The sequence below is a fragment of the Balaenoptera physalus genome (genome assembly GCF_965194825.1).
Source record: "Balaenoptera physalus genome assembly, chromosome: 20".
Taxonomy (NCBI): domain Eukaryota; kingdom Metazoa; phylum Chordata; class Mammalia; order Artiodactyla; family Balaenopteridae; genus Balaenoptera; species Balaenoptera physalus.
In genome coordinates this window covers 35,974,726-35,989,191 of record NC_138901.1, presented here as the reverse complement: position 1 = coordinate 35,989,191, position 14,466 = coordinate 35,974,726, and the positions used below count along the sequence as shown (strand labels likewise).

General features: G+C 37.3%; 1 protein-coding gene across 4 annotated transcripts in view; it reads right to left on the bottom strand.

The window, feature by feature from the left end:
- The window catches only part of STXBP4 (syntaxin binding protein 4), a 208,306-nt gene that overhangs the window by 17,666 nt on the left and 176,174 nt on the right, over positions 1 to 14,466 (bottom strand). The window lies entirely within an intron of this gene.

Below are 14,466 nucleotides of genomic sequence, written 5' to 3'. Positions count from 1 at the left end.
ATATTTTTCCCCCTTTTTCTCTTTTTGTGAGTGTGTATGTGTATACTTCTGTGTGATTTTGTCTGTATAGCTTTGCTTTTACCATTTGTCCTAGGGTTCTGCTTGTCCATTTTTTTTGTTTGTTTCTTTTTTTTTAGTATAGTTTTTAGCACTTGTTATCATTGGTGGATTTGTTTTTTGGTTTGGTTGCTCTCTTCTTTCTTTCTTTTTTTTTTTATTACTTAAAATTTTTTTTTTAATTTTTAATTTTAATAACTTTGTTTTATTTTATTTTACTTTATTTTATTTTATCTTCTTCTTTCTTTCTTTCTTTTTTTTCTCCCTTTTATTCTGAGCCGAGTGGATGAGAGGCTCTTGGTGCTCCAGCCAGGCATCAGGGCTGTGACTCTGAGGTGGGAGAGCCAAGTTCAGCACATTGGTCCACAGGAGACCTCCCAGCTGCACGTAATATCAAATGGTGAAAATCTCCCAGATATCTCCATCTCAACGCCAAGACCCAGCTCCACTCAACGACCAGCAAGTCGTTGTACAGTGCTGGACACCCTATGCCAAACAACTAGCAAGACAGGAACACAACTCCATCCATTAGCACAGAGGCTGCCTAAAATCATAATAAGGCCACAAACACACCAAAACACACCACTGAACGTGGTCCTGCCCACCAGAAAGACAAGATCCAGCCTCATCCACCAGAACACAGGCACTAGTCCCCTCCACCAGGAAGCCTACACAACCCACTGAACCAACCTTACCCACTGGGGGCAGACACCAAAAACAATGGGAACTACAAACCTGCAGCCTGCGAAAAGGAGACCCCAAACACAGTAAGTTAAGCAACATGAGAAGACAGAGAAACACACAGAAGATGAAGGAGCAAGGCAAAAACCCACCAGACCTAAAAAATGGAGAGGAAAGAGGCAGTCTACCTGGAAAAGAATTCAGAATAATGATAGTAAAGATGATCCAAAATCTTGGAAATATAATGGAGAAAATACAAGAAACGTTTAACAAGGACCTAGAAGAACTAAAGAGCAAACAAACAGTGATGAACAACACAATAAATGAAATTAAAAATTCTCTAGAAGGGATCAATAGCAGAATAACTGAGGCAAAAGAACGGATAAGTGACCTAGAAGATAAAATAGTCGAAATAACTACTGCAGAGCAGAGTAAAGAAAAAAGAATGAAAAGAATTGAGGACAGTCTCAGAGACCTCCGGGACAACGTTAAACGCACCAACATTCGAATTATAGGGGCCCCAGAAGAAGAAGAGAAAAAGAAAGGGACTAAGAAAATATTTGAAGAGATTATAATTGAAAATTTCCCTAATATGGGAAAGGAAATAGTTAATCAAGTCCAGGAAGCATGGAGAGTCCCATACAGGATAAATCCAAGGAGAAACACGCCAAGACACATATTAATCAAACTATCAAAAATTAAATACAAAGAAAAAATATTAAAGGCAGCAAGGGAAAAACAACAAATAACACACAAGGGAATCCCCATAAGGTTAACAGCTGATCTTTCAGCAGAAACTCTGCAAGCCAGAAGGGAATGGCAGGACATATTTAAAGTGATGAAGGGGAAAAACCTACAACCAAGATTACTCTACCCAGCAAGGATCTCATTCAGATTTGACAGAGAAATTAAAACCTTTACAGACAAGGAAAAGCTAAGAGAATTCAGCACCACCAAACCAGCTTTACAACAAATGCTAAAGGACCTTCTCTAGCCAGGAAACACAAGAGAAGGAAAACACCTACAATAACAAACCGAAAACAATTAAGAAAATGGTAATAGGAACATACATATCGATAATTACCTTAAATATAAATGGATTAAATGCTCCAACCAAAAGACACAGACTGGCTGAATGGATACAAAAACAAGACCTATATATATGCTGTCTACAAGAGACCCACTTCAGACCTAGTGAGACATACAGACTGAAAGTGAGGGGATGGAAAAAGATATTCCATGCAAATGGAAATCAAAAGAAAGCTGGAGTAGCAATTCTCATATCAGACAAAATAGACTTTAAAACAAAGACTATTACAAGAGACAAAGAAGGACACTACATAATGATCAAGGGATCAATCCAAGAAGAAGATATAACAATTGTAAATATTTACACACCCAACATAGGAGCACCTCAATACATAAGGCAAATACTAACAGCCATAAAAGGGGAAACTGACAGTAACACAATCATAGTAGGGGACTTTAACACCCCACTTTCACCAATGGACAGATCATCCAAAATGAAAATAAATAAGGCAACACAAGCTTTAAATGATACATTAATCAAGATGGACTTAATTGATATTTATAGGACATTCCATCCAAAAACAACAGAATACACTTTCTTCTCAAGTCTTCATGGATCATTCTCCAGGATAGATCATATCTTGGGTCACAAATCAAGCTTTGGTAAATTTAAGAAAATTGAAATCGTATCAAATATCTTTTCTGACTACAACGCTATGAGACTAGATATCAATTACAGGAAAAAATAATAACCAAGAGATAACTGAAGAAATCAAAGAGGAAATCAAAAAATACCTAGAAACAAATGACAAATGAAAACACGACGACCCAAAACCTATGGGATACAGCAAAAGCAGTTCGAAGAGGGAAGTTTTTAGCAATACAATCCTACCTTAAGAAACAAGAAACACCTCAAATAAACAACCTAAACTTACACCTAAAGCAATTAGAGAAAGAAGAACAAAAACCCCAAAGTTAGCAGAAGGAAAGAAATCATAAAGATCAGATCAGAAATAAATGAAAAAGAAATGAAGGAAACTAGAGCAAAGATCATTAAAACTAAAAGCTGGTTTTGTGCCAGTAGCATACTGTCTTGATTACTGTCGCTTACTGATATACTGGCAAAGATCATTTTATATATTATATATATATATATATACACACATTTATATATATATTATATATTATATATATATTATAAATATTATATTTATAATATATATAATATATATATTATATATATTATAAATCAGTATATATATTATATATATATTATATATATTGTATATATATTATATATACAATGTGGCACATATATACAATATATATACAATATATATTACTCAGCCAAAAAGAGAAATGAAACTGAGTTATTTGTAGTGAGGTGGATGGACCTAGAGTCTGTCATACAGAGTGAAGTAAGTCAGAAAGAGAAAAACAAATACCATATGCTAACACATATATATGGAATCTAAAAAAAAAAAAAGTCATGAAGAATCTAGGGGCAAGACAGGAATAGACACAGACCCACTAGAGAATGGAGCTGAGGATACAGGGAGGGGGAAGGGTAAGCTGGGACAAAGTGAGAGAGTGGCATGGACATATATACACTACCAAATGTAAAATAGATAGCTAGTGGGAAGCAACCGCATAGCATAGGGAGATCAGCTCAGTGCTTTGTGACCACCTAGAGGGGTTGGATAGGGAGGGTGGGAGGGAGGGAGACACAAGAGGAAAGAGATATGGGGGCATATGTATATATATGTATAACTGATTCACTTTTTTATAAAGCAGAAACTAACACACCATTGTAAAGCAATTATACTCCAATAAAGATATTAAAAAAAACCAAACAAAATAAAAAAACAATGATTATACCTACTTGAAAAATCACCAATAGTACAATATAATGTTTGAAGCAAGTATATGATATTCAGATTTTTGTATCATTTATAGAGATGTATAGATTATATATATAATAATTTAATTATTAATTAATATATTATATATATTATATTGTGAAACAGCCTTGTAGTAGGCATCCTCTAAGATAGCTCCCAGTGGTCCTTACCTTCTGGCATGCACACTCTTGTATAGTTGCCTCCTACACTGTACCAGGGTGGTCTGTGTGACCAGTAGCATATGGCAGAAGGTATGTCACTCACTTCTGAGATTGGTTATAAAAGACACTGCAGGGGCTTCCCTGGTGGCGCAGTGGTTGAGAATCCGCCTGCCAATGCAGGGGACACGGGTTCGAGCCCTGGTCCGGGAAGATCCCACATGCCGCGGAGCAACTGGGCCCGTGAGCCACAATTACTGAGCCTGCGCGTCTGGAGCCTGTGCTCCGCAACAAGAGAGGCCACGATGGTGAGAGGCCTGTGCACCGCAATGAAGAGTGGCCCCCGCTTGCTGCAACTGGAGAAAGCCCTGGCACAGAAACGAAGACCCAACATAGCAATCAATCAATCAATAAATCTTAAAAAAAAAAAAAAAAGACACTGCAGCTTTTATCTTGGTGTTTCTCTTGCTCTCACTTTTCCTCTTGTCCCTTGTTGTGGGGGAAGCCAGCTGCCATGTCTGTGCAGCCCTATGGCCCTATGGATGTAGAAAGGTCCACTTATGGTGAGGAACTGAAGCCTCACATGTAAGCCTGGAACAAATATTCCAGTCCCTTTAAACCACTCTTCAATTCCCAGACCTGGCTAAGAGCTTGATTGCAACTTTATGAGAAACCCACATCGAGAGAGAGTCAGAATGATCCAGCAAAACCACATCCGGGTTCTTGACCCTCTGCAACTTGGGTAAGAAAATAAATGTTTATTGTTTAAGGCTGCAAAATTTTGGGGAAATTTATTAAGTAACAATAGAGAATTAATACATGAAATCATGGCCACTGATCACAGTGAATCTGAAACCTTCAATAGAAGAAAAGTTCAAAGAAAGCAATGTAGCAGTTATGTCTAGTTTGTAATATTAAGTTCACTTTTACTATCAAACATAACTCATAATAATTCTATTAAATTATATAACATACATATAAAGTATATGAACTTTTAAAGTGGAATCATATCAAAAGACTGTTATAAATCTGTAATAGTATATAACTGCAAAGGGAAGATAGGAAGTTGGATGGTAAAATGGTCAGGTTTATCAGATAATTTCATTACAGCGCTATCAAGATAACTGGCATTTTGTCATTGAATTTAAGAATGCTGCAACTCTCTCTCTAAGGAGAAAATAAGAAAGTTTTCCCTTGAATGCACTGGTATTTATATAGCAAGTGAGTAAGCCCTGCCTATTTGCATATGTGCATACACAAATTGGTGTATACATATACACATATATAGACATATACGTTTGTTAGTTCTATGAAACACTGGCTCTAGCAATGCCAATATTTTGATTATATTTGTTTACACCAGATAAAATGCTTTCTTCTCTTGTGTCAGAAGGTAAGTAGATGACTACAAAGTATTAATGGGTGTGCAATGGACATGTGGGCGGATAGGAATATTCAACGAAGACCGTCTTTGTCCAGGCATTCTTGGGACAGCACTGACAGTTATTCCTTTGCCCGAGGCTTGGCTTCCATCAGATGTAACAATTCAGTTTCCGGGAAGACAGTGACAGCTGTCAATCTCAGGGCAGAGATTATATGTACACAGACCGGCATCTCCTCCAATGTTCTGGAAGGGTGATCTCAGTCACTGTTCTTTTTAAGCAAAGGTGACAGAGGCAATGAACTGAGTTCATTACTTGTTATTTCTTGCCTCCAAAGTACCATTCACATGGCAAATGAACTACTCCTACTCAAAAGCTAACACAGGCTATCCAGGCTCAAAATTTTGGTTGGGGTAGTGAGAGGATGAAAAAACAAAAATCTACATAGTTCCAAGAAAGACATATAGTGGATGCTTGCTTATGCACACATTAATTATTTGGCATCCTATCTGAACTCAGCTAAGAGCTGAGAAGACACCCTCATCAAAATGTTAGGAGGGTGGGACAATTAATTTTTCGAAGCAGGAGCCTGCTGTGTCCCCCTTTACCTGGCAAAGAAATAAAGCTATTTTTTCTACTTCACCCAAAACACTTGTCGCTGAGATTCGATTCTGTACCGGTGCAGAGACAGCCGAGCCTTTGGCATCAGTATCAGCATAAGTATAGAAAAACAGATCAGAGCAGAAGCAAGAAAAACTACAATCCTGCAGCCTGTGGACCAAAAACCACAGTTACAGAAAGATAGACAAGATGAAAAGGCAGAGGGTTATGTACCAGATGGAGGAACAAGAAAAAACCCCAGAAAAACAACTAAATGAAGTGGAGATAGGCAACCTTCCAGAAAAAGAATTCAGAATAATGATAGTGAAGATGATCCAGGACCTCAGAATAAGAATGGAGGCAAAGATTGAGAAGATGCAAGAAATGATTAAAAAAGACCTAGAAGAATTAAAGAACAAACAAACAGAGATGACCAATACAATAACTGAAATGAAAACTACACTAGAAGGAATCAATAGCAGAATAACTGAGGCAGAAGAACGGATAAGTGACCTGGAAGACAGAATGGTGGAATTCACTGCTGCGGAACAGACTAAAGAAAAAAGAATGAAAAGAAATGAAGACAGCCTAAGAGACCTCTGGGACAACATTAAACGCAACAACATTCGCATTATAGGGGTCACAGAAGGTGAAGAGAGAGAGAAAGGACCAGAGAAAATATTTGAAGAGATTATAGTCGAAAACTTCCCTAACATGGGAAAGGAAATAGCCACCCAAGTCCAGGAAGCGCAGAGAGTCCCATACAGGATAAACCCAAGGAGAAACACGCCGAGACACATAGTAATCAAAGTGGCAAAAATTAAAGACAAAGAAAAATTATTGAAAGCAGCAAGGGAAAAACGACAAATAACATACAAGGGAACTCCCATAAGGTTAACAGCTGATTTCTCATCAGAAACTCTACAAGCCAGAAGGGAGTGGCATGATATACTTAAAGTGATGAAAGGGAAGAACCTACAACCAAGATTACTCTACCCGGCAAGGATCTCATTTAGATTTGATGGAGAAATCAAAAGCTTTACAGACAGGCAAAAGCTAAGAGAATTCAGCACCACCAAACCAGCTCTACAACAAATGCTAAAGGAACTTCTCTAAGTGGGAAACACAAGAAAAGAAAAGAACCTACAAAAACAAACCCCAAACAATTAAGAAAATGGTCATAGGAACATACATATCGATAATTACCTTAAACGTGAATGGATTAAATGCCCCAACCAAAAGACATAGACTGGTTGAATGGATACAAAAACAAGACCCATATATATGCTGTCTACAAGAGACCCACTTTAGACCTAGGGACACATACAGACTGAAAGTGAGGGGATGGAAAAAGATATTCCATGCAAATGGAAATCAAAAGAAAGCTGGAGTAGCTATACTCATATCAGATAAGATAGACTTTAAAATAAAGAATGTTACAAGAGACAAGGAAGGACACTACATAATGATCCAGGGATCAATCCAAGAAGAAGATATAACAATTATAAATATATATGCACCCAACATAGGAGCACCTCAATACATAAGGCAACTGCTAACAGCTATAAAAGAGGAAATTGACAGTAACACAATCATAGTGGGGGACTTTAACACCTCACTTACACCAATGGACAGATCATCCAAATGAAAATAAATAAGGAAACAGAAGCTTTAAATGACACAATAGACCAGATAGATTTAATTGATATATATAGGACATTCCATCCAAAAACAGCAGATTACACGTTCTTCTCAAGTGCGCACGGAACATTCTCCAGGATAGATCACATCTTGGGTCACAAATCAAGCCTCAGTAAATTTAAGAAAATTGAAATCATATCAAGCATCTTTTCTGACCACAACGCTATGAGATTAGAAATGAATTACAGGGAAAAAAACGTAAAAAAGAAAAACACATGGAGGCTAAACAATACGTTACTAAATAACGAAGAGATCACTGAAGAAATCAAAGAGGAAATAAAAAAATACCTAGAGACAAATGACAATGAAAACACGACGACCCAAAACCTATGGGATGCAGCAAAAGCAGTTCTAAGAGGGAAGTTTATAGCTATACAAGCCTACCTAAAGAAACAAGAAAAATCTCAAGTAAACAATCTAACCTTACACCTAAAGAAACTAGAGAAAGAAGAACAACCAAAACCCAAAGTTAGCAGAAGGAAAGAAATCATAAAGATCAGAGCAGAAATAAATGAAATAGAAACAAAGAAAACAATAGCAAAGATCAATAAAACTAAAAGTTGGTTCTTTGAGAAGATAAACAAAATTGATAAGCCATTAGCCAGACTCATCAAGAAAAAGAGGGAGAGGACTCAAATCAATAAAATCAGAAATGAAAAAGGAGAAGTTACAACAGACACCACAGAAATACAAAGCAACCTAAGAGACTACTACAAGCAATTTTATGCCAATAAAATGGACAACCTGGAAGAAATGGACAAATTTTTGGAAAGGTATAACCTTCCAAGACTGAACCAGGAAGAAACAGAAAATATGAACAGACCAATCACAAGTAATGAAATTGAAACTGTGATTAAAAATCTTCCAACAAACAACAGTCCAGGACCAGATGGCTTCACAGGTGAATTCTATCAAACATTTGGAGAAGAGCTAACACCTATCCTTCTCAAACTCTTCCAAAAAATTGCAGAGGAAGGAACACTCCCAAACTCATTCTATGAGGCCACCATCACCCTGATACCAAAACCAGACAAAGACACTACAAAAAAAGAAAATTACAGACCAATATCATTGATGAATATAGATGCAAAAATCCTCAACAAAATACTAGCAAACAGAATTCAACAACACATTAAAAGGATCATACACCATGATCAAGTGGGATTTATCCCAGGGATGCAAGGATTCTTCAATATACGCAAATCAATCAATGTGATACAGCATATTAACAAACTGAAGAATAAAAACCATATGATCATCTCAATAGATGCAGAAAAAGCTTTTAACAAAATTCTGGAAAGTGGGCATAGAGGGAACCTACCTCAACATAATAAAGGTCATATATGACAAACCCACAGCAAACATCATTCTCAATGGTGAAAAACTGAAAACATTTCCTCTAAGATCAGGAACGAGACAAGGATGTCCACTCTCACCACTATTATTCAACATAGTTCTGGAAGTCCTAGCCACGGCAATCAGAGAAGAAAAAGAAATAAAAGGAATACAAATTGGAAAAGAAGAAGTAAAACTGTCACTGTTTGCGGATGACATGATACTATACATAGAGAATCCTAAAACTGCCACCAGAAAACTGCTAGAGCTAATGAATGAATATGGTAAAGTTGCAGGATACAAAATTAATGCACAGAAATCTCTTGCATTCCTATACACTAATGATGAAAAATCTGAAAGAGAAATTATGGAAACACTCCCATTTACCATTGCAACAAAAAGAATAAAATACCTAGGAATAAACCTACCTAGGGAGACAAAAGACCTGTATGCAGAAAACTATAAGACACTGATGAAAGAAATTAAAGATGATACCAACATATGGAGAGATATACCATGTTCTTGGATTGGAAGAATCAACATTGTGAAAATGAGTATACTACCCAAAGCAATCTACAGATTCAATGCAATCTCTATCAAATTACCAATGGTATTTTTTACAGAGCTAGAACAAATCATCTTAAAATTTGTATGGAGACACAAAAGACCCCGAATAGCCAAAGCAGTCTTGAGGCAAAAAAATGGAGCTGGAGGAATCAGACTCCCTGACTTCAGACTATACTACAAAGCTACAGTAATCAAGACAATATGGTACTGGCACAAAAACAGAAACATAGATCAATGGAACAAGATAGAAAGCCCAGAGATTAACCCACGTACCTATGATCAACTAATCTATGACAAAGGAGGCAAAGATATACAATGGAGGAAAGACAGTCTCTTCAATAAGTGGTGCTGGGAAAACTGGACAGCTACATGTAAAAGAATGAAATTAGAATACTCCCTAACACCATACACAAAAATAAACTCAAAATGGATTAGAGACCTAAATATAAGACTGGACACTATAAAACTCTTAGAGGAAACCATAGGAAGAACACTCTTTGACATAAATCACAGCAAGATCTTTTTTGATCCACCTCCTAGAGTAATGGAAATAAAAACAAAAATAAACAAATGGGACCTAATGAAACTTCAAAGCTTTTGCACAGCAAAGGAAACCATAAACAAGACAAAAAGACAACCCTCAGAATGGGAGAAAATATTTGCAAACGAATCAACGGACAAAGGATTAATCTCCAAAATATATAAACAGCTCATTCAGCTCAATATCAAAGAAACAAACACCCCAATCCAAAAATGGGCAGAAGACCTAAATAGACATTTCTCCAAAGAAGACATACAGACGGCCACGAAGCACATGAAAAGCTGCTCAACATCACTAATTATTAGAGAAATGCAAATCAAAACTACAATGAGGTATCACCTCACTCCTGTTAGAATGGGCATCATCAGAAAATCAACAAACAACAAATGCTGGAGAGGGTGTGGAGAAAAGGGAACCCTCTTGCACTGTTGGTGGGAATGTAAATTGATACAGCCACTATGGAGAACAATATGGAGGTTCCTTAAAAAACTAAAAATAGAATTACCATATGACCCAGTAATCCCACTACTGGGCATATACCCAGAGAAAACCGTAATTCAAAAAGACACATGCACCCGAATGTTCATTGCAGCACTATTTACAATAGCCAGGTCATGGAAGCAACCTAAATGCCCATCAACAGACGAATGGATAAAGAAGATGTGGTACATATATACAATGGAATATTACCCAGCCATAAAAAGGAACGAAATTGAGTCATTTGTTGAGAAGTGGATGGATCTAGAGACTGTCATAAAGAGTGAAGTAAGTCAGAAAGAGAAAAACAAATATCGTATATTAATGCATGTATGTGGAACCTAGAAAAATGGTACAGATGAGCCGGTTTGCAGGGCAGAAGTTGAGACACAGATGTAGAGAATGGACATATGGACACCAAGGGGGGAAAACTGCGGTGGGGTGGGGATGGTGGTGTGCTGAATTGGGCGATTGGGATTGACATGTATACACTGATGTGTATAAAATTGATGCCTAATAAGAACCTGCAGTATAAAAAAACAAACAAAGAGAACAACTAATACTAAACTTTCATTGGGTTATTTGTATGGAAATATGTTAATATAAATGTTTTAGACATTACATGAAATTTCTAAAAATCTTATATTTGTATTTGTATGGAAATATGTATGGAAACATGTTAATATTAATGTTTCAGACATTAAAAAGAAAAAAAAAAAGAAAAAAAAATGTTAGGAGGAAGTGAAGAGGCCTAGCCTTGGCTGAAAGTGTCTACTTTGCGTCAGATGTTATGATAGGCTCTTTACATACATAAGCTCATTCATTCTGGGCAGGAACTCTATAAAGGGCTAATATTCTTTCCATTCTATATGTAGAAATTAAAGCCCAGAGAGGTTTAGTAAACATGCCAAGGTCATTCAGCTATTCTGTGGAGACACCAGCATTGGAACCTAAGTTTCTCCAAATCCAAAGCCCATGGTCTTCTTTTCCTTATACCAGATGGCCTTCCTGGAATCAAATCCACGTGCACCAGAACTTATGCACTTGACACATACAAACACTTGTAGATGCACACTCCAGGACTATTTACAAGCAATTCAAATTAGTCTGATTATTTGGCATCCTGTCTTCCTCAAATAAACTCCTGGGGAAGATGGTGAAGTGTGTAGAGGATCGAAAAGGAGAATGGAGATGAGGAGATGGCCAGGCATGTTGACAGCGGGGAGAGATGACAGCTGTGTCTCTATTCTAGCTTACACAGCTTAACATCACCCTGCAGAACTCACTGTATTATGTATAAGATTGATGTTTATAATGATTTTGTTCAGGGGCCTCAGTAGAAGAAGGCAGGGAAGCACACAATACTTGTAAAATAAGACTTCCATTAAGAATAGTTAAACTAAGATAAATGTTGGTGCTTGAATGGGGTTAATGACTAGCAAAAAAGCCAACTCATGGCAAGCAGTCCATTCCTTCATGAGACAAGATAAAGAAAACACTGGTATATTGTTAGATTTTCTTATCTTTACTGTTTGACCTTTCTAGTCTCCAGGAGATAACTACTTATGCTTAGAACTAAGTTTCTATTCTGCTATTTAAAAATGAATGACGTATAGAATTCTAACAAAATCAAAATCAGTTTAAAATATCTTTCTCGTCATATGTAAACATGCTACGTTAAAATAAGGAGATGGAGATGGTGCAGCATGGGTGTGTGTTTTGGGGGGATGGCTTTGGACTCAGACAACCCTGGAACTGTATCTTGACTCTGAAATTTTACTACTGCGTGGCCTGGACGAGTTTAGCCTCTTTTCCACAGAGTTTCTCCAACTGTAATGGTGAGACAAGGATACCCACCACTGTCCTTTAACAAATCTACCTTACCTCTTTTCAGCTTTCCTTAGGAGTCAAGATTAAGGTCAAGGAAGAGAACTCCCTAAAGAGTGTACATTATTTTCTATGACTGGAGTGGATTATACAAATGTGGTGCCGCTTTCTATTCCTTCTACAGGGACTGAGTTAGATCTCAGGGCAGTCAAAGGGCTTGCTACTGCTTCTCTTCTCTCTTCTCCTTGGATGCTGTTCTCCCTTATAGTAGGAGCCCAGCCCAAGGCTACTGTTCCAGTCAGCAAAGGACAGTGGCTTAAACCACTGGGTACCAGGCAATGGGACATGCTCACTCTCTGACTCACACTCACATCTCTCTCTCCCTCCTTTTCCTTGGTAGTTGGTGATGGTGCCCTTATCCCTTCCTTTCCTCACAGGGCACTGGTTAGGCTCTGACACAGCTTTGGGTTAGGATACTGACAGACGGCTAAGGCTAAGCCTTGGTGAAGGAGTTCCCCACAGGGTCCAGACTCATTTACTGACATTTTTCAAAGGCCTCTGACTTCAGAACCCCGGTTTACAATGAATGCTAGTTTGCCTTCCTTTGATGGGGCATTTCTTTTGGGGACCTTCTAGGAGACAGGCATGGCTGAGGGCAGGATGCAGCTCACCACCATCATAATGTCGTCCTATTAAGAGCTGAGCGATGCCCACTTTCTACAGTGTTAAGAAGATTAGACAATACAATGCATAGAAAAATACACCTAACATATGCCTGGCTGTTGAACATAACCACCCCCCCCATCCCCACATCTCTCCCCTTATCCATTATAAAGTGAACATAAGAAAGAAACCCAGTGCAAATTTGGATGTGGTTTTTCATTTTCTTGCCACCCCTACAGTACAGTGATTCAAATCTCTGAGGAACTAAACATAGTTAATACAGCATATTGAAGTGAAACTTTCCTTCCAGAAGAGTTATGATTTGGGAGGTGAATAGTATGGCGCTAAATGTAATCTGTTCATGGAATTCCTGGGTCCTTTGCTCCAAAAGTCCCTTTCTCCTTCGTGTATTATAAACTACACCTTTGCTTTATTAATTACTTTTTGCTAGAGACCACAAGAAAAAAAAAATCAAGAAAATACTTTGCCAGGTTTACCACTAGCTTCTCCTTAAATCTTTTCAAAATATGAAGCTTCTGAATTTTCAATGTCTTTAATGGTCATACGATTTTTCTTGTTCTTTTTTCCACCATGATGTTTTCTCCATGTTGTAAATTAATGATGACTATTTTATTAGGTATCTACTGTGTTCAAAATTTTATGCTAGGTGCTTAACATTTAACAACTCTATGAAGTAGGTACAATTCCCCTTATTTTTTGATGAGAAAACTGAGATGAAGAGAGATGTAGGAACCTGTGTAAAGTCACAGGGCTTGAGAATCCAAAATGTGGATATTGCTTTGAAAAATACTTGCACATTTGAAAGAACAGCAAGGACACATCTCTCTTTTCCTCCCCAAATGCATACCAAGTATCATTTGCTAAAAAAGGGTCATATAAGGAAGTCTCCTGGGATTTTAAGAGGTTGTTGGGAATCCCCTTTGTGTTCTCATAACTCCAATTCTGACATGAAAAGAGCTACCCAGAACATAGTGGAAGTATACCAGATTGCTGTGTCCAGAGTAAAATTAACCAGTCCAGCAGCTAGAAAATGTATTTCTGTTGAGGCTTTCAAAGAGAGGTCTCTATCAGTCTAGTACACTAGAGAGAATCCTGGTGTCAGAAGACTTGGATTCCCTTCTGGCTTGGTGATTTAGTTAGCTGTGGATTTTTTGGCAACTACTCTAGGCTCTTATTTTTTTCATCTATAAATGAAGGATGTTCTGAGACTCCATTGTGATGAGGTTTGTTCATATACTGTCTCATTTATCTCCTCAGTTATATATTGTATGTTTTTCCTCACTATTAAGTAAATTCCCCGATATCAGAGAATATATAGAATATATATAGTCTGTATATCTCACTACTGTATCTCCAAGGTATGGAATACTGCCTGGCACACAGCAAATGCTCAAAAAGTATCTGCAGAATGAATGAACTGTGTACACTGCAAAGCATGAAAAAATGTTGATATTATTACCATTATTGTTAATAAGTTTTAAGACAATGCAGATTTTTTCATTAGATATTAACTTTGCATAAATATT